Source organism: Mercenaria mercenaria, chromosome 10 (assembly GCF_021730395.1).
Source record: "Mercenaria mercenaria strain notata chromosome 10, MADL_Memer_1, whole genome shotgun sequence".
NCBI lineage: Eukaryota > Metazoa > Mollusca > Bivalvia > Venerida > Veneridae > Mercenaria > Mercenaria mercenaria.
In genome coordinates this window covers 9,933,555-9,956,179 of record NC_069370.1, presented here as the reverse complement: position 1 = coordinate 9,956,179, position 22,625 = coordinate 9,933,555, and the positions used below count along the sequence as shown (strand labels likewise).

Genomic DNA, 22,625 nt, shown 5'->3' with positions numbered 1-22,625 from the left:
AGGCACGGTACCACCAATTATTAACATTCCAGACTCTCTTTCTTGTCCGGCATATGAACCACAAAATGATCCTATACAAAATGAAAGTGTTTTGTCGAACATGTCTACGGAAATTGTTGATGAGTCTGATCAAAACTGTAGTGATTCTAATGTTGAACTCTCTGATCATAGTAATACAAACGAAAGGCCACAAAGGGCTCGAAAACCTCCAAGTTATCTAAATGACTATGAATTATCTTAATATGACATGACAATATGTATGTAATGTATGCACATCTTCATTAGTTGTTATTAATATTAATCTGCAGTTATTATGCCTTTTGATTTAACACGTTATTGTTTTTAAAATGTTAATTTTGCTTAAAACTAACCATTTACTCAGAAGATGCTTAACCATTTAATTTTATAGGAGACATATATCATTACTTGTACAACTTCATTATTAGTTAGGGAAAGGAAAAAGGAGTCACGCCACTATATGTATAGTGTCCGTTGACCTGTGAACATTTAGTAGTTGTACACATTGTGCGTGTGGCAGTTGTCCCCCTTTGTTTTGTGCTCGCCATCTGTTCTACCTGAAATCGGTTGTAATTAATAAACATAAAGTCTATCCCATATTCTTGTTTACTGGCGCAGGATTCCCAAAAAATGTGTCCACAAAAAAATTGAAATGTTCGTGTTCACTTTTCAAACCTATCTTATCATGTTACAGAGAGGGTATTTAAAATACTACTTAACCAAAGTGAAAGTAAATGTGTATTTGAATGGGGCTAAATTTTCAGTCATATTTTTTTATTGTATGGCTTTGTAATCTCTCTAAAGACACTTGGGAATTGTTCCTTTATATTAATTGGATGAATAAGTCATATTAAAATAAATCAAAATACATGTAGCAGAAAAGATGCAATTAACTGCGGACACTTTTGCACAAAATACCAGAAAAAGTTATTACGTGTAAAAATCTAAGACATGACTTTAACACCGCATAAACCTTTATCAGTAATATTTACATTCAAAAACACAATTGATTTGTCATTCGTAAAAATATTAGACTCCAAAAACATAATTTTAAATCAAAACTAACAAAAAGTGGTGGTTGTTGCTAATTGTTGAAATGTGTCATTCGAGAAAAAATTACAATCAGTTAAAGAAATGATGAATGAAAGTCATACGAAAATTTACTCTTACCTCATCCCCTCCTAAAATTATGTCGATAGAAATCCTTTTTTTTTCTGTTTCCACACAAGTTTGTTCGCTTAGAGCGACCATTTTACTTGAGCTGTTGTCTATTGAATGTTACCCCGTGGTCGTTACATACGTATGTTATAGTAAAAATCTGAAATTAATACGCGGCCAAGGTCAATACCGTAAGCTAACAGAAAGTAAACCTAAAATATGTAATTTTATTTTATAAGCTCTTCAACATCTTACGACTATATTTCAAGTACAGTTTACTAGATCTGTTTGTTCTCTAAAACAGTTTTCTACCCATTCAGAGAATTATAATGATTAAAATTGATATGAAATGTTGCCAAGTCCGCGTAATAATATAGCGTAAATAGGCTGGCACATGAAGAAAACGGATGATCATTTCTTCACTCGTGGTAAAACGGAACACGTCATTACTGAAACTGAAACTGTTTTATCTGATTAAATGCCTATTTTTACGCAAAACATACTCAATTGCGTTTTACAAATACATAAAAAATACGACAAAAATTAAGACATTCTAAATGACGTATGACATAAATGAGCATAAATATCATTGTGAATAAACTATTTAGTAAGTGTAGCGGTTTTGACTTTTGTTCATCGTATGATAACTCTTGTAACAACACTAAATCTATACTACTTGAATTACCTCCCTTGTTTTTCTCAAGAACTGTATAATGCATTTATTTTTATGTATTGGACAACGAAATATTCCACACTTTAAAATTTCTTGTCTTTTTATAAGTTGTTTTATTATATACAAACTGTCATCTTTGTGTAGACAATTGCCGAACCATTCAGATTGTCGTTTCTCGGCTTATTTATAGTCTCTTTTTTTGGGTAAGGCTATTTTCCATAGGGCAAACGAACCACTGTGGCCATAGTCGACCTAACCCTAACCTCTAGTCAGTATATTAGAGTCATAATTTTAGTGGTGCAAAGCCTGGACTATAGCCGACAAAACTATAGAAAGTAGTGTTTCCCTCTTTTTTTAACTCTAATCGAGGAGAAAGGTTTAACTCCCGTCCTATATACGGTATCAATTCACGGTCCCAGACGGCCATATTCCGTTCTGGAGCCTACATTATAAGTCTCACACTGCAATTAAGGGTGTTTCACAGTTCTGGCAGCATTATTCTGTCCAGCGCATTGCATTCGTGAAACTTTCACTTTATTCTATAATTTATAAGTCAATTAAGGTTTTTCTGTATTCACGCTCATTTGCATGTACAAAGAGGTAAACAGACGGCCAAATTCCGATCTGTGCCACTAGGGAAGGTTCCGACAGTGGATTCCCGAACTTTTTGATAGATGGTCTTCTTAATTATGGTCGGCCGATAATATTTAAGTGCAATCGCTTATCTAAAGGTGTTTTATTATTGCTTTTGTAGGTTCTGATTTCCTACTTAGGTGTTATTATTATAGGGTCACATTTGTTACTTGTCTTTAAGGGACTATTCTGTTTGATTATGTATTTTGTGTATTAAGAGATAAGCCTTCTGTTCTTGAATTATTAAGGTCACTATATGATTGATTAGGGTTAATCTGTCAAATTTTACGGATAAAACTTAAGGTTCACTACTAGTGAAATTAGTATAAATTTATACGTTAATAGCTGGAGTTTTTCTTAAATTGAATAAAGTCATAAACTGTTTATCAGCTTGGTTCTTTCTTTGTTGGCTGGATTTTAGAGTCAATGGATGTACCCAGAGTCGAACCTAGGGGACAGTAACCTCCCTGATATATCACAGCAAATCTTATTGCCAGGGTCGGACAAAGTTCGAATCCCAGTAGGATAAAGTCCATACACCGAACACAGGTTGAGCTCGGGAGATAGAGTTATTCTGCCTCAAGGGATCTGCTAGTGTAAGGTCATCTACCCGTTCAGTCCATCAGGGTAAGGTCCACATACCGAACACAGGTAGAGCTCGGGAGATAGAGTCATTCTGCCTCACGGGATCGGCTGGTGCGAGGTCATATATCTATTTGGCCTTGACCGGTGTGCCCTACCGGCCATAAAAGCACTTGCTTGACCCTTGGCGATACAACAACAACAACCATCCTACCCAAAACGGTTACATAAGCATTAAAAAAAATCAGGCATCAGATAAGATTAATAAGATATTAGAATATTAAGATACAGTAAGACAGCTGTTTGTAATTAAGGTGATGTCACTTTTTGAATTTCCGGTGAATAACAAAAAACCAAAGAATATTCAGTTCTTTCCAAAAACCGTTATATTATGATTCAACCAAATAGTTTCCTTTGCCTACCAGAAAAGAACAATTCTTATATCTTAATATTGAGATTTGGTACCTTTATAATAGACAATAATCTAAAACAATAGACATTCATATGTACGTCGGTGAGCTCTACAAAGCAATTTCAAGCACAAATATTAATGTGGAATGTAAAGTAAGTTACACACTACAATATCCGTCCAAGATACTTTCAAAAACAATGCATTTGCTTACAACTCATACATTAAAACAATAAAAGAATATATTGTTACCTCACTGTCGTTTTGTCTATCCGTCTCTCGTAACAATTTCTTTTGTTTCAGTCATTTGTCAGTAATTGGAGCAACTCGCAGTGTTGCAATAATACAAAACACATCCCTTATTTTCACATAGATATTGAGGATTTATCTAATAAGCACACGTATTGGAAACACAATTTCAGTACCGACTGTGTACTGTAATAATGCTAAACTATCTCAGCCGTGACGTGTCCTTAAGTAAGTATAAGTGGGTTATTGCGACATGTCAAGAAGTTATTACAAACAACTGTATTTTGTATTTATTATAATATAGTTCATATTCGAATGTATTTACACAATAAAATCATCCAGTTCACGTTACTTCAATCTCTTAAAAATTACAGTCACAGTATCTAAAAGAGTGCAAAGTAATTTCCAAAATAATGAGTTTTCAACTTCTTTTTGAAAACATCTATTGTGTCTGAGTTCCTTATTTCGAGAGGCAATTCATTCCAGAGTGTAGGTCCAACAGTACCAAAACTTCGGTCGCCGAACGTTTTGCGCTTGTTGAAAGGAACAACGAAACACCCAGTAACGGAATTTAAAGAACGCAAGTTCCTTGTCTGTGTTTGTTTTATGAGAAGTTCAGAAAGATATTCTGGAGAGTTTCCAACTGAACAATTATATATGTAGGTGAGCATTTTGAATGTGATTCTGGCTTTGATTGGTAGCCAGTGAAGGTCATACAGCGCTTGCTTGGAACTGTCATATTTTCTTCGATTTAGGACAAGTTTTGCACACATGTTCTGAATTCGTTGCATTTTGTTTACTTCGCTTTGAGCAACGCCATACAAAATGATCTTACAATAATCACCAATGACAGGACAAGGGTTTCGGTAGCCTCTTTGGTAAGATATTTCCGGATACATTTTATTCTGAAGTAGTTGAGCATTGCTGTTCTACACTTTCGTTTTACATGCTCTTTTAGATTCAAGTTTTCATCCAGGAATGCACCTAGATATCGAATAAAGCTCACTGATTTCACTTCATCACCTACAATGCATATTTTGTCAGTTGAACACTTAGAGAGCTGCTGCCTACTACCAAACATGATGAACTCGGTTTTGGAAGTTTTCATTTTGAGCTTATTTTCATTCATCCAGTTGTTGACTGTTTTAGCACATTGTTGCTCTGTAAGCGCTATATTACCTTCACGGATGATATACCGCAATTTGAATGATTAAGATAAAGACATTTTATTTTTAAAATTGATTAAGGCTGAAAAAACAAAACAAAGAGATCTAAACAAAAAAAATAAAACAACACAGATCTTGTCTGATGTTAGCCTTACTCATTTGGCTTATCGGGACGACTTATTTTAAGATCTGATATTTTATGATTGTCAGTGACAGTCAAAAGTTATCACACTGTCCCGCAATCTGACTAAAGTACTTGATCTTCTAAACGAAGATCTGAAAACGACCCATTCACATTCGTCTTCTGTATATTTTGGATTTCCAATATTGCTATTTTTATTTTCGCAAATCTATTTTTTTTAACCAGTCAGACGACTTGTTCGAATGTCAAATAGTAAGAAAAATGTGCAGTGAATCCAGGGATCGAACCCGGGACCCCTCGCTTACAGAGCAAGTGGCCTACCGACTGAGCTAACCAACTATCTGACACATAATGACATAAGAATAGTAAATATCAAAAATTAAGGCTAACTACAGATTTGCAAAATGTTGTAAGTTTAGCTCTGATTGGCTAGCGAAAGGGTCGTCAGAACGAGGCTATCAATAGCTCGTTCTCAGGTCCTAAGCGTAGCGTAATAGGAGATGCACTTTAGTCAGATTGGCTGTCCCGAAACGTCCTATTATTTGGACTAGTCTGATGTATATAGTCTATTTTATGAATTATAAGTAAATAAAGAAAATAGTTCCTCGGTCCGGAATAATCCGAAATAGTTTAAATCGATCAACAAGATCATACTGTACGTGAAATCTGGCGCGATATTATAACAGATAAACAGGAAAACTCTGAAAAATAGGTTGTTGTGTCATTACGAATAGCTTTAAAATTCCGAAATTTTACAAGATTTAGCTTACCAAAAGGTTCCTATTAATAGACCTTTCTAACTTAAACTGAAACATAAACGGAAACGGAAACTTACTTCGTAATTGCTTTGAAAATCGGGGACTTTCTCAACTGTACTTGGACTACGAATAGTAAAGTAAAATCATCAGAAGGACTTGCGATTTTTATGCATATGCTGTTGCATATTTTGGCGTCTCACGCTAATATTTTAGACCTATTCGAATATAATTCAAAGAATGGCTAGTCGACTTATCTTTCTCAAGTTTCCATAAAGCATTTTGAACGGAGATCCTTTATAATTGAGTAACTGTTGCTTTATCGACTTTCTCTGAAGTCATGTTTTCCTGACATAAAAGAAATTGAAAAGGTAGATTTCTCCCGGAGGCGCTGGGCACAGCAAACGCAGCCACACTCATACATCGCAAAGTAGGCCCACCGAACAGAAACTACTGTGGAAAGATATAGCAGAATTTTTGCGCATTATTTTGCGCTGGCAGGATCATTTCAATTCGATGTGACAAACAAAACGATCTGTATTAATTACAATTTGAAATAAATAATAAATGAAAATAATATATTAATATTTTTCTTCTGTCATATTTTTTATTTTTTCACACATAATTATCATTTTGTTTAATCATGTCAAAGAATATTGCTGAAATCACATTTTTATAGAAAATAGGCTTTTCTGTGATATTTATGACATGTGAACGATTTCAGCAACGAGCACAGTCAAGGATCTTCCCCCCCCCTCCCCACCTCCACACACACACACACACACACACACACACACACACACACGTGTACGTGTGTGTGTGTGTAAACGCAACCAATCGGGGATGTAAGCTATAAACCTACCGACAGGGAACTTCTTTATTACTGTAGCTATACAGTTATCATATTTCTATCAACTCTTATTCTTATGATCTTAAAATTATCCGAGGCTTTAGATTAAAGCTGTCTTCAATTATTAAGCAATGATATTTTTCACATTCAGAGCGGGGAATTTTGTGTTGAAACCAACTGAGGTGAATGAGTAAAAACCGGGTGTTTGTGTATAGACGAAATGTGGAATTGTGTGTTTCATCAAAACTGGGAGTAAGTGTATATACTAAATGAGGTACAAGTGTATAACTAACCGGGTACGTATTTAAAGTTGAAACGAGGAACTAGCTATTAAAATGGTGAATGCGGAAGCTCCTGTTACATCATATATATGAGAAAAGACAACCGAGGGACTTAATTTGATTTGATGGGTTTTACGCCATTTTAAACACTATTTCAGTTATGTCAGGTGGGCAGTTTACCCAACAATCGTTCCTAGAAAGATCAAGTACTAGTACTCAAGCTGTCATATTTCTTACATAAAGAGACCTGGTCGGTAGCAAGGATTGAACCCATGCCCCTTAATCAGTGAGTACTTACGAGTGATTTTAAGTCAGCGACTCTAACCACCCGGAAACAGAGGCGGTCAGACAATAGAGAAAGTTCTATATTCTGTATGTAGATACATGTAACAATCATTCGACATTCAATCAAAAATTGTCTATGTCAAATGTTAACATTAAAATAACTGTTTATGGCAAGACATAGAACAATCGAAGAACAAACCAGACTCATGATGCAGAGACATAATAAAGCGCAAAACAGTATCTGGTTTTATCAGTTGTGTACTTAAATCAATTTCCATTGCCCACAGCAACTTTTGAATGACGTTTCAAAACAAACAACAATGTTTAGTTCCGGTTTTGTTTTACCAGTTGCAGCGTAACGTTACGAATTTTGATAAAATAAAGTGATTTGAATCGAGAAATATACTATCAGGAACCAATAGGAACTGTCAAGGTATTGAATTTTCATTCCGTTGTTTAAATAGAATATAAATTACTACACAAATCTTTTACATATAAGTAGTTCTTATACGTCATTTACAGCACGAGAGTCATCTTACACCACCCCTGGGTGTAAGATGGACTTTTCCAACACCGGTAAAGATACCGGAAATCCCCGTCTGGTTTGCAAGAATAAGTCATATTGTATGTTTTAGTTCCTTCTTTATGTTTTAACTAAAAAATTAGGCATTCACAAATCTCAGGGCGGATACAGGATTTGGTGTAAGGGGTGCAAAATATTTATAGCAGAACAACTAGGAGGGTCCGTGGGCATGTCACCATCTCCCTCTCCTCTCCCCACCCCACCGGAACATTTTGAAAATAATAGATCCATCTGGTGCATTCTTGGCGTTCTGAGGTGCTTTTTTTTTTGGTATTGAAAAGGGACAGGTTTTATGATAAAATCAACCCAAGTAACATGCTACGTAAAGTCCATGTTTTAATGACTCGTCAGATTTATTCTTGCTTAAGTATCTCAGAATGGAATTTGTAAGCGCCCGATTTCTGAGGATTTTTATGGGGAGGGGTTACTAAAGTTTATTAACGTAAAATAAAAAGCTTTATAGAAGCTCATGCAAACAAAAACATGCCCCAATCCCTGGATCCGCCCTTGAATCTGTGCTAAGCAGACAATTTATTTTTCCTTCAATTCTACTCGTTCAAAAGACAGAATTAACAGTCAAACATATAAGTGTGGTTCTTTTAAAAACCATTCGGATTAACGAAATCATGCATACAACAAAAACACAAACAACTTCTTTGGATAATCTCCCAATCGGCGAAATATTCAGTATATTTATAATTTTTCAGTTGTTGTGTTCCTACATTTAAACTGTGTATTATTATATATACATTGTATACATTATCATGATTTAAACTATAGTACCGTTTGCTATTTAAAGGAGTTCATCACAATATTTTGTGCGCAGCTCAATCGCGCAGCAAGCTATAACCACTGTAAAGTTCAGGATTCTCCGGCGAAAGTACATAATTGTCCGATATGCAGCGCACTCGCGCTAAAAACATCGTGTGTACTGACAATATAGGTCGTGCATCCATATTTTACCTTTAAAAGTGATGGTGTTTTATTGGAGGAGTAGTCGTAGGAAGTGCTCGGATCGAATACATTGTGGGCAGCCAATTTGAAAGTAAACCATTTCGTCCAGTAATGATGCAGCCGACTCCAAGTCAAATAAAATTCCAGAAAATCTTAACGTAGATCTATCTCCTTCAAGTTCAAATGTGACTTCCTAAAAATGTTGTTATACTTTTTGTGCCCCATCCCGCATTTCACGTAGTAAGACCAGAGTTATGGCCCTTGACAGTCAGATTGTACATAAAGGTTCTAAACATTTGTGTCGCATGTACCTCAAAAGTATATGCGCCAAGAGTCATGAAACCACACAAGAATTAAATTCAGCATGCGAAGTTGTGCACCAATGATTTTATTTGAGGTTTCACTCAGTAAAAACAGATTTATGTCCCTTGACGTGGTCAAATATATACGTAAATGGCACGTGAAAGCTTGTGTAGCACGTATCTCAAAAAGTATTTGACCTAGAGGCATGCAACCTTAAAGGAGCATCATTCCGATTATTCCGCATGTGAGTAAGAAAATTGGTTAAGAAAACTGATAATAACATTGTGCAATTTGTTTTGTAAGAAAAAAATGTTCATAATTTGTAGGTGGGTGGGGTAATGAAAAAATACTTTTGTGGGTGGAGTAAATATTTTTTAATTTCTCTTGAAAACAAGCACGGGTTGATATTATTTTTTTGGTTTAGATTTTTTCGTCTTATTTCTAACTTACATAATATAAAATTTGGTAAAATTCTGTCCGCTAGATTTTTCATATCATTAAGAAATACTTCGTGTTTTTCTCAGTTTCAGATACTTTCGACATCTGTCAAGAGTCATTTTTCTGAGTTAATATATCTATATGTTGACATTTTATGCATAGTTATAGTGGTTTCATTAATTGTGATGCATAAACAGTAACATCAGAGTGAAACTTTGAATAAATAGTTGTTTGCAGTAGTTTTATTATAACATGTATGTATTGTTTCTTCAGACAAAAATACCGATTTGGTGTTCTTAATAAACTTTAAATATTGAAAAAAGAAGCACGGGTACCTATCATTTTTATTTTTTATTTAAACTTGTCATACATCAATCTATAAATATGCAAAGTTACAAAAAATTCTGTCCGCTAGAAATAATTGTGAAAAACATCTTTAATAACGTTGTTTCAAAACGATAAGGCATTACAAAAATGACGTTCTCAGAGTAGGATATCAACTCAAGGCTCGAGACGAAAATAATAGTAATAGGTAATTAATTTGAATAAGATAGAACTGAGGCAAACACATGACTCTAAATCAGGAAGAATGACATTTATTTTTATTTGCGCTTTTCTCTCCGATAACGGCTTAACGAAAACTTGATTTTCTTAGAAAAAAAGAATTTTGCGCTTATTTAAATGCAAAGTAAAATTTTAGGTTCGATATGCGGAATCAGGAAATAAAAATCGGGGAATCTTAATTCAAACTCCGCAAGGACTCGCAGTCTCTGACGTTTGCATGAAAATTATTTCTTGCCCGGGAAAATAGCAATCAATATTAAAAAGAAAGACTTAAACAAAGTTTACAGTATTTCCAGTCAAAGTTATTTTGTTTCCAAACTATTTTCCCATATAAAGGTTTTGTTTTTACCTTTTTATTTAGAAAACCAGGCTTCAGTAAACGTTGACTTTACATAGTTAATCTTTCAAAATTTGTGAAGGTCGTGTGTTCGAATCCCACACTCGGAAAGTCTTTTTCCCAATTTTGTGACGATTTTTCCTTTAGAGACTGAACATGATTTAATTGCAAACAAAAATATCTGGAGTTTCGATCACGAAAATGTATAAAAGTAAAACATTACAAAGGTAGGAGAATGAAAACAGAAGCAACAGCTGAATTCACCACAATGTTTATCAGTACTCTTTCAAAACAAAGTACATGCAGAAACGGAATGCTCCTGTAAAAATCGTTCTGATCAAGGAAGATTAAAATGAAATCAGTCATAGCCATTGTGCTATTGTTTTAACCTGTCAAATATGCATACATTACACGCTCTGTGCATTCGATATTTTAATATTCGGCCCAACTTCGCCCGGGTGCAATCCGTATGTTTTACGGAAAGAAATTTTTGTAAAGTGTCTAAATATCATTATTAGTATTGTAAGTGAAACACATTCTCATCGATCGTATCTGTGGCTCAGTGGTTACAGCATTTGGCTCGAATGCGGGAAATCGCTGGTTCGAGCACATTTTTTATTTTTCATTTTCAGTTATTAATATAATTTATATGACTTCGCTGACAGCAGTACCGACACCGCGAATGAAACTGAATGATGAATTAAGCTAGTTGTAATTCATATTGATGAAATTTGTATAGCTGAGAAAAAAAATACATAAAATATATATAAATGAGAAATTGATAAAATAGATAAAAATGAAAAAAAAAAAAAAATACTTGTGAAAATAAAATGAAGGAAATACTGGATAAAATGTACATGTACAGAGTGTTTGTTGAATTTTGTGGAAAAACAAAAAAAACAAACACAGATACTGAACGGTAATGATCTTACAAACTCAAGGTTTCAAGCTATTGACGATGACCACTGATCTATCGTGTCTTGCGTATATACGTATATACTATTTAAAATAAACTATTTTAATTGCTGGTTACTTTCCGTATACAAAATGGAATGTACCGAAAATCAACCGAAGGTTGAAATATTCTTTGCACCGCCCATTTAATCAATATGCATTTGACAGTTCAATAAAATAGGACAGTATTTTAAATTCATGATATTAATGTTTTAATCAAAACATTTATATCGTAAGTATTTTTATGATTATTATATATTTGTGTTTCCCTCAATGCTGTTAATACCAGTAAATCATACGTATGGCACTGTCAAAACTAAAGATAAATAAATATACTTGCATTTATAATAAATACTGCGTTAATATGTCACCGAATAAGGAAATGTCTTATTTTGTGCCTGTCAGTTACATGACTGAAGTATGAAATAACCATATATGTAACAACGAATAATTATGTATTTAAAAGCTTTATATTCAATAAAATCCTTCAATCGCAATAAAATTTCTCTGTTTTCAAGTTTCAATCAAGCGATTAGTACATGTATAATAAGTTGTGAATTCATACGATGCGTTACATATTGTATTTTCTAATACCCCGGGAACTCATCTGTAGAATACTGTGATTGTTTTTATTTCATCAGCACTGTCAGTTCAATCATCAAAAATTTTCGTTCTTTATTTCCCCAAAATACCACGTAAAAATGCTACCGCAATAAACGCACGGTGTGATTTATCACTGAATGAACAAAACTGATAAGCAGGTGAGTGAGGTCGTTCCCACCCCATCCAATAAACAAAATTTCTTAAAACGTTGTTTTGATCAAACTGAACTTCCACAGACCTGAAGATGAAGGAAGTTGAAGAAAATATCATACTCATACTTATTGTAGAATGAAAGGAATGTCAGTGACAGAAAAAACTCCTTTTGGTTAATGAGCATATGCATTGTAAAAATTACACTTGGTATGTCAGTAACGCACTGAGACTATGAACTTTCAAACTTTACACATCAATGGTTTTTTGTGTAAGAACTTAAGGCATCGCCTACAGTGGCAGCCATTTGACTCAAAATTTTACATGCAAATTTTCATAAAAATAAAAGATGACTAAGTGGTAACAATAAAGTCAATAAATTTGTCATAATTATGTTTTAAATATCTATGTGAACATATGCAAGTAGAAGGATGTGCATTTCACTACCTGTATTATGCCTTTATTCGGTATTTTTCTCTGACAAAATTTTGCAATTTTATCTGCAGTCAAACTCAATATATATTCAATACATTTCAAAGATAATTACAGCCAATTGTAAAGCAGACCGTGAAGAATAAAGTCTTCAGAAATTATTTTGAAATTTTACCTGATTACTGAATTATACACAAAAATCCCAACACCATCAATTTATCCAATTTCTGTTATCTGTTCACACATAATTTACCTGTATATAAACAGGTGATATTATAGGATTATGTATAGGTTTACCTGGCTACCTGTGGTCAGTAATGCATGTACAAACAACATTTTAAATTAAATTTACATGGGGTTGTCTTTTTGTGTCTAATGCAATAACCAGGAGCAATTTCGACAAAAATCCGTAGGAGTTTGCAGTATACATATTGTACTATGAAATTAACTAAATTTTGTCTTTGTAATATTTTTTATATTGGAGTTCTACTGCACATAAAATTTCAATATTTTGGGGTAAATTTTCAGTCTAAACGAGACTCAAATATTTTACAAGTGGCATATGTACTATAAATCATCATATGCTTCTTATGTTGATGATAATTTGACCAGCTGTTAAGGCTTTAGTGCAATTTTCAAGAGAAAAATACTCGGCCTGAAAATATGAACTGATACTGAGTTGTGACTGTGGCGATGCCTTAATAACTTTTATAATGGTAAAAGCGACAGTTTATAAAGATAAAACGCTTATTAAAATATAGCAACCTCATGATATAAGTTTTAAAATAGTGTGCTTCAGGTTGCAGAATCTGGGGACAATTTTTCTGTAGGATATATCTGTTCGTTATGTGAACATCAAATTTTATTTTATTTATTTATTTATTTTTTTTATTTATCTTTTTTTTTTGCATGAGAATTGTTTTGCAGTGATTCCCATGTGTTTAATTGATGTCTCACGGTTTCTGTATTTTTTGCCAAATGATCCTAAACCCGTGCAGCCGCAGCATTATCATTTTATTTGAACCGTCGTACAATTATTTCGGACATGTACTATTTAATTGACCTGTCAAAACATGTTCCCGGCTTTCACGTTAATCTTATATAGGCTCGAACAGAATATAATGAAAGCCGGGTCCATTTTTTGACAGGTCAAATAAATTGGACAATACAACACACTTTATAGCCTATGCTTTGTTGAAACATTTTTCTGTCATGAATTTCTAGACTTGGCGATCGCTAAACAAACATCGCGCAAAAATAGCATGAAATTCCCGTGTTAAGGTAAATGCACGAGTTAGCTATGATCTAGGCTTTAGAATTTATAATCAGATAATGTATTAATGTTATGATTAATGTGGTCTCTAAATTTGACAAATACTTAATGAAATAAAACTGTATTAAACTATTTCGGCTTTTTAGTATTCACTATTCTTCAACATACGTAGATAATTGCGTAACAAGTTGACAGCTGCTTATACATGTATAAACATCGTAGGAGGTAATGACATAACAAATGCTGTTTCAAATGCAACACAGGTTTTTGAGAGGTATTAGTGTCTTTTTTTACATTTGGGACATTTTTACATCATAGATTTCAACTCATTGCGATTTCTGAACAAAATCAGCGCGAAAATAGCATGAAAACCCTGTGTTAAGATAATTGCATGAGTTCGCTACTGTATGATATAGGTTTTATTATTTTCACGTGTTCTTAATCAGTATATAATATCAATAAGTTAATGTACAAATGTTGTTGTTCTTTTTTTACAAATAACGAAACTGTATTAAAATTCTCTTGTGTAACGTAGCGTGGCCATTTAATACAACAAACATAACCTTTTAACCAGTTTTATTTAGCATAGCAACAGTCTTCAATATTTAAACATAAATTTTAGCTAGATATTATTAAGTAAAGGTGACCTTATCAATCTAGCATCTAAAAACCCATCTTCTCTCTATCTCTAAATCTCACTCTCTCCCCTGACCGTAGATAATTATATTTCGCATATAATTTAATTAAGCAGTCTAGCCGCTATGTAAAATTACACCAATACGTCGTGCTTTTTTCCCTTAACATATCAAACTTTGATCCGGAAGTAATGATATAAACGACTAAGTATACCTGTTTAACCCTTGGGCTACATGTTTTGTGACAGGTTTGACAATTCAGCTTTTCAATTTAGATCAAGTATTATTAGTTTAATCATCTTTTCACGTAGCATATTAAACAATGATTTATAGAATATACAATTTTCCCGAACCTTTCAAACCTGTTACATTACAAATCCCTTCTTTTCTTCCACAAAATAATAAAAAAGATTAATAGTAAATCTAAGCTAAAAACAAATCCTTAATGTTGATGTTTAGAAATGTTGCCGGGGGTTCGCCAGGTATAATTTTAGTAACATAATTAGCTTTTGGATGCACGACTTTAAACAGTTCGGTAATTTTAAAAACAACATATTAAAAGACAATTTAAAGTAATAAATTACAGATAGTTTACAATTTCTCAGTATTTGGCATCAGAAAAAGTTTATGCAAGATAATACAAATATAATCGAGGAATTTCTTAAAACGTGATGATTTCTTTCATACAAATAAAGTGCATTATATTTTTTCAAAACATTCGTCTGTAGTTTACAACTTTACATTATACATTGAAATTAAAACAGTTTTTCATTTTGCGAATCACATCTGCTATATTTTCCGATTGCATGTAATAACGAATTTAGATAAAATATATATAACTCTAAAGTATCACGTTTGTCAGATAAACGTCTGTTTGTTTCGTTTATCGTTCATTTTGTGGAAATTCCGTCTTTCTGATGCATCTATCAGAGCTTGTCATACATATAAAACATAAGTGGTTCTGAAATTAGAAAGCAAAATTACATATCTGGTTTTTAAATACTACATGTACATGTTTATAGATATCAACAGCCGTAAAAATCACATTTCTATAGATACGATATATCTTTTGAAACATGCTAATATTTTAATAAATACGCGCACATGTATAAAGTACAGATTAAAGATCAAGGTATTTATATCCTTGAACATGTATTTTTTTTTTTATTGCGCTCATGCTAAAAGTGTATACGCCGAATCGGTTTATCTATTTTAAAAGTATAAATTTGAGAGACTTGTATCTAGAGTATACATTTTGTATAGAGTATACTTTTAAAATACATTTGTATGCCCCGGGAAAACATTTATTTATTTATTTTTTTTACAAATTTCCTTTCTTTCTTTTAAAAATATTCAAATAAAAATAAACAATAAATGATACAAATTTTAAACAAATCTGCCTCCAACATATCAGCCAGTTCCTGCAGAGTAGAAACATCGTTGTTCGGTCATGTGGCACCAAGTCTGCTGTTTCGCGTTGTTCACATCGGCGTCCATAGTTCCGTAATAATTGCTGTTGTTGTTGAATTCTATATGCACCATCTCGTTGCGGAGTAGGCCGTGGGATCCTGAATTTGTAATTACAAAAAATGCCTAAAATACTTCCAGTAGTTAGTTTTATATGTTAATTCTTTACAGTTTTCAGTAGGGAAAAATATATCTCAATTATATCTTGGTAAATATTTCTTCATAACAATTTATTTGCAACTTGTCGGGTATTTTCAAAAGAATTGCATGGGAATAAAAGTATATACTCTGACGAGATCTGACATCGTGTAAAATTATCTGTTGTAAAAATGTTTTTTGGGTTTGTCTTGTTTCTTTGTTGTTTCTACACAGAATTCAGATTATTTTTTTTCATTTTAACATTTTTTCTTAATTCTGTTTACAAAGTTTCTTTAATTGTAGATGGAGAGAAAGATTGATTATTTATAGTCGGTTTATTTTCGTTGATTGTTGTTTTTATTCATGATTTTATCTTTGTCACTTTGGCGTTCCACCAGGAAGTTGCTGATATATTGACTGAAAATAAGCCCTTGGGGGCTATTATTGTTGCGCAGTTTCTCATTGGTCAATATCGTGCGTTCAACCGTGAATTTGTCAGTTCCCTTTGCATATGTGCAGAAGCTGTTAGCTAACGGCTTTGTCTTCTTGCTTGTATTGTGTGCAGACGGTTTTAGAAATTTTGCTTGAAATTTATTAAAGTTCCACCGTAATCGAGCACTCAGATATAAAAAAAGGATATAACAATGGACATGAGGATTGTTTAAAAGTATTCAAGTTATTATAAGGTAGTACTTTATATATTTATCTTTTAACTGATATAAATTGTTTTAAAATATAAAATACTCTAACATTTAATTTGCATTTGCAAACAGACTTATATTTTATGAATTATTTCGCAAAAATTATTCGGCAAGTGAATTTGATACATATTTTAAAACGAATAACAAAATTGTACTGGTTGCCGAAATTTTTCTTTTTATTTCACAGCATTTGTGACCATGTTTTACTTTAAATCAATTTAAAAATTGAACAATATTTTTACAATACTTTTAGGATATGAACTTTGAACATGTAATTTGATACAAAAAATAGAATTAATACGATTACAAGCAATTATTCATTTCGTGGAAATTTAACGCCCGGTAAATGTGCTTTAACTAAAATTGCTATAAAATAAATGCTTGTTCTCACAAAAAAAGTTTTGAAACACTAAATCTAAATCAACAAATCATATATGCAATAAAATAATTACGTAATGTAAGCCTTGCTTATTCGGCTTATTCTATGATAGATTATTAAATTGTTTTTATGCCTCTTAAATTTAGTCTTATCTGCATTTTACTTTTAAAGAAAATACGTGTAAAAATTCAAATATCATTAGATATGGCAAAGCGAAACGTGCTTAATAAAACATAAATCTCGTATAGAAACTTCAGAGGGGTTGAATATAACTATTTCTTTTTTTTTTTAATCTTAAGCAAAAAATCTTCGAAATATGTTTAAACAGGTGCTAGGAGATATTTACCATGGACACGGATTTTGTAACAGGTGCGTGTGTAAACTTTCATGAACGGTTTTGGAACAGTGGCGTGGAAAAATCTATCATGACACCGGTTTCTGAAACAGGTGGTGGAGAAATTTATCATGACACCAGTTAATGAAAAGGGCGTGGAGAAAACTTTTCGTGACACCGGTTTTTTACTCTACGACGGGTAGCTGACTTTTAAATTGCAGAAAACAAAACACAAAATATATGTTTAAAAATGTTAGCCAGGCATTTTTATTTACTTTATTGTAAACTTTAATCAATAACCTTATTGTAAATCTCACACTATAAACTGTTTTCATGCGTGATCTTACAATACAAACTATGCGTAAACAAGTGAACCTCACGATATAATTTTCTCACAGGTCTCAGAACCCCTAAATGATTTGACATTAAAATATTTGATAACAAAAAATTTAAATTGAATAACAGCATAGGTATTCTGTTTAAACAGAATAAAAGAAACAAATGTTACTTTGAGGTTCTATCTTGTATTTTCTACTAGCTTTTACTATGCGAAAAATATAACTTTGTGCATTTGGGAACTTAACCAACCCCGAAAAATATATAAAAATTAAATGTATGAACAATAATTTTATTGAAGATATTTACAAAAAAATACTGTATATGAATATACACCTTGGTGAAGTCATTTGGATTTATCAACGTCATCATATAGCGCTACTTTTTTCCCAATCTCTTTTGTATCATTTTATGCTACAAAATAGCAAAATATTCTCTAAGATAGGACCTTCGTTAAGCCTGAAACAATTGTCTAACAGTTAAGGTCTTAAACAATTTTTTTAGCAAACCTTGCATTTTTGTCTTTTTTGCTTTTTTCATTCTCAGCATGTGACTTAATATCATTGTAGATATTTTTTGTTTGTCATCAGTATCATGTTTCATAACATATTAGATGTTTTTGTGTGTTTGTTACATTTTCAATAACCATGTTACTTTGATTATTTTCAGACCGTTTTGACAAAGACTGTGTATCCATGCATCTGTCTCTGGGGACTGATCAGAATGCAAAGCACCTGATTCCATACGGGTTTCATTTCAAGGTAATTGTTTTCTTCTGTATTGTTACCTATACTAGCTGAACTTTCGCCAGTATTGCTTGCTTTTTGTTCATTTCTGAGTCATTTTTTTCCCCTACTCTGTTCTCTTAAATGTTTTCTTAACTGAGTTTAAAGGAAATGTTATCTTCTGAGGAAGATTTTCACGTTCTTGACGGACCCTATTTGTGCTTTTAGGCATTTTAACTTTTCTGACTTTGTTGTATTTCAGCATCAAAAAAAATCAATTCATCGTTATGCATGAGCTAAAATCATCTGGAGGTATTACATAGTTAACCTTCGTCTTGGATAAACCTTTGACAGCTTTAACGTTCGGCCATCAGCAATGTCAGAAAGCCTTATCTGATCTGCATGCACTTGAACAACTGAATTGTCAAGCTGGTTCTTAATAAGGTATGTAATGGACCTTTTTGTTCAAAATTCTGTAATGTGATTTCCAGCGATTTTTCAAGCTTGTTTTTTTTTTGATAGTTTGTAATAGACAGGATCATTTATTTCGAACTTAATGTCTTTTGCTTTTTTGTCTACTTGTGCCTTATTTTTCGTTTTGAGCGTTTTTAAATGTCTATAAGCATAAGGAAACTTGCATGTTGTTCTTGAAGAACAATTTGTGAAACTCTTCGCCATGGTATTTAGCTTAGGCTTTAGCAAATTTAAATAGGTAAAATCGGGTCTCTGTTGTAAACTAAATAGAAAGGTGTAAATTTTTTGAACTTGAAGAAACATTGTGACGTATGCCTGCTAAAGACATATTAAAAGATGGAGATCCATTCTGTTATTACCTTGAACTCTTTTTGCTAAAATATCATGCAGAACTCTGTGCATTCGTTCTTGTTTGGCATTACTTTTGGGTGGTATGCTGTACATGATACATTGTCAATTTAACTCTTTCAGGACCTCCCTAAAGGCAGAACTTGTAAATTTGACCCTCGGTCATGAATATCGGGAGAGACTCCTATCTAGGATTACCCTATTCAAAAGAAAGTCTATTACTGTATTTGTACTTTTATCAGGAGCTGCGAAAGCTTCTGGAAAACCATGAACATGTCAACAAAACAAATGATGTAACGATTGCCCACTAAAGGGGTTTTTCAAAAGGACCACATATGTCATTGAAACAATAGCAAATGGAAATGGTGCAATATTTGTTTCTCTTAAGGGCGCTTTAACCTTTGTCAAATTTCTAGACTGGCAATCAACACAAATTGTTACATATCTATGAAGTTCTTTAAACTATTTGGCCCGTAGTACTTTGTTTTTATAGTTTAAAACATACGCTGTGTCCGGGGTGACCATTGTTGTGATATTCTGTTATAACTTAAAGATTTCAAATGACTAGGAACATATAGTCTCATAACTGGTTCTTCATCTGGGGTTTGAAATATAGTATAGAACATTGTCTACTTCTAATACTTCTTCAATTCAGCCTTACTTGGGTCACCCTGCTTAAGCTGCATTTTCATCGAACAATTGCAGGATCTTTATCTTGTTCTAATCTCATATTAAATCTGCAAATGTGGGACAGTTTCTACTAAAGAATCTTGTTTTGATATTCTTTGTTGGCTACTTCTTTGGGTTTTTAAGTTGTTAGAGTTTATAACATTTATCTTTTAACTTCATACTTTTCAAAACTTTTAGGTATTGTCGTTAATATCTGGTTCGATTTCCTGCTACTTTTTGCTTGTTTATTTTCAGATTCTGGTGTCGTGAAAAAATCAGCAATAACATTTGCCTTTCCCGGAAGATACTCTATCTTACAGTTGTAACCATAATAGACAATGCCATAAAATGAATTTTTTTGGGTTTTGCATTGGACTTTTTAATAATTTCTGAAGCGGAGAATGTCGCATTTGATTGTAAATTCAGCATTGTGTAAAAGAAAAACTAGACGTTGCAAAGAATAAAAAATGGCATATGCCTCTTTCTCAATAGTGCTGTATTTTTTTGTGTTTCATTAGTTTATGAGATAGAAAAAATATAGGCCTTTCTTTATTTTCACTGATTCTGGTGAATTACACGCTTGAGTTAAGCACGCTGCCACATGACTATCGCTGGCATCGGTATACAGTTAAGGCTTGTTTGGATCTGGGTAAGATAAGAAAGGAATAGCTGTTAATTTTTCTTTTAAATTTTCCAAAACTTTTCTGACATTCTTCTGTCCAAATTTAAAAGGAGACTTTTTTCTTTTAAGGTTAATAAGAGGTTCTGCTATTTCTGAGAATGAGGGGGTGAATCGACGATAAAACGAGGATGCCCCAATTATTTTTCGAATTTCCCCGCACATTTTTTGGAACCGGAAGTGACCTAAAGGCTTTAACTTTTCAGGATTTGGTCTTGATGCCTCTTCATCTATGACAATCCCAAGTATTCGGTTTAGGCGCATGAATTGACACTTTTTCAACTTAAGTTTAAGTTTATGTCTCTTTAACCTTTGAAAAAATGTCTAAGTGGCGTTTATGTTCTCTAATGTTTTACTGAATATGAACAGTCATCTAAATATGCCACAGCAAAATCTAATTCCTCTAAGACTTTAGACATTAATTCCCGGAACACCCCGGGGCATTAACTAATCCGAAGCACATAACGTTAAATTCGAATAGACCTCTGAATGTGGTAAATGCAGTTTTTTCTTTATCTTTTTCATCAATGGTATTTGCCAAAATCCTGGAGCGACAGTCTAGGGTAGTAAAGTATTTTGAATCACCCAAAAGAGCCAAAATATCATCGATATGAGGTAGAGGATATGCTGTGGGTCTCACCAGGGCGTTGATCCTCCTAAAGTCTATACAAAATCTGGTACTGTTGTCGTTTTTTTTTAACCAGCACAACAGGACTCGCATAAGGGCTTTGAGAAGGTCTTATTACGTTAGCCCTTTAAACATTTCTCATGCATCATCCTCAAATTTTTCTATCATTTAATGGTTTTTTTATGGTCGCTGTTTTATCGGTTTATGTTCCACAGTAGGATTTTTTCATGTAATCGTATCTGTCTGTGACAATTCTGTTCATTATCGCAAAAACGTCCTGTTTGTTTGAACTAATTTTTCTACATATTGAAGTGTTCTTTTGGTGCACTATTTCTTTTGTATTAATACTTGATTTTTCACCCTTATTGTGTGATAATTTATTGACATCAGAAAAGAAGCTATACATTTTCATCTATTTTTTCAAAAGTTGCAACAGCACATTTCCCTTTTCTTAATTTAATTGTTCTATTTTTAGAATTTACTAACATAACAGGGAAAATACGAGTTTTCGTAATTTTATGACTGAATTAGCTACATTAAACCAGGTTCTGTACTAAGATAACCATCTTCAAAACTTTTTAATTCTAGTTTTAAAATTCTTTAGTTTAGAGTCTTTTCGTAATTGTCTGAACAAATATGCACTGTCTGAGGTTAATTACAGTATCTTTTTGCAATCTACTACTGAAGCATATGTAAATTTCTTGTAATGTGACATAACTATTTTTAACTCTCATTGATAAAAGATCAAAATAAAATTCTGCATTTGTTCTGATTTAGAAAGTCCTTCCCAAATATTTTCTTTTTTTTCATATTTGAGACACATAAAAATTTTGTTCTATTTTTTCACCACTATTCGAAAATAAGATTGGTGTATCCCTTACATCAGTGAGTTACCCTTTTCAGATGTAATGAAAATTTGATTTTTAAATAGTTTTGGCTTTCTATAATGATTTTTTCCTCCTATTAATTATGAGACTTCTGCTCCCGAGTCTTTCTAATGCCCTAATCTTCGTTTCCCATATCTAATTGTACAGAGTTTGGATTTCCTGCTAGCGCTATAAAATACGTTGATAAATCATTTTTCCTACATCGACTTCTTTTTGATAGGGAAAATCTTAGTTTAAAGGCCTAAATATATCCTTTTGGTCCCAATACACTCTTCATTCTCTCATAAAATGTCCCAATTTCCCACAATTCCAGCAATCAATATATTTTTTTTTCCAAATTTTAAATTTTTTTGAAATTTACTTTGGTTAATTTCTGCAATGTCTAGTGGCTTTCTTTCGTAATAATACTGCATGAACATATTTCTGACGTGTC

The 22,625-nt window shown here is 32.8% G+C and overlaps 2 protein-coding genes across 4 annotated transcripts in view; one reads left to right on the top strand and one right to left on the bottom strand.

Moving 5' to 3' along the window:
• The window catches only part of LOC123559779 (uncharacterized), a 309,468-nt gene that overhangs the window by 207,999 nt on the left and 78,844 nt on the right, over positions 1-22,625 (top strand). The gene's annotated exons all lie outside the window — the stretch shown is intronic.
• LOC123536775 (sodium-dependent phosphate transport protein 2B-like) overlaps positions 1-22,625 on the bottom strand; it is a 100,712-nt gene that overhangs the window by 59,603 nt on the left and 18,484 nt on the right. For all 3 annotated transcript variants that reach the window (XM_053552257.1, XM_053552259.1, XM_053552258.1), the window contains exon 2: positions 1,189-1,336. The gene's annotated coding sequence lies outside the window, so the exon portion shown is untranslated. The remainder of the gene's footprint in view (positions 1-1,188; positions 1,337-22,625) is intronic.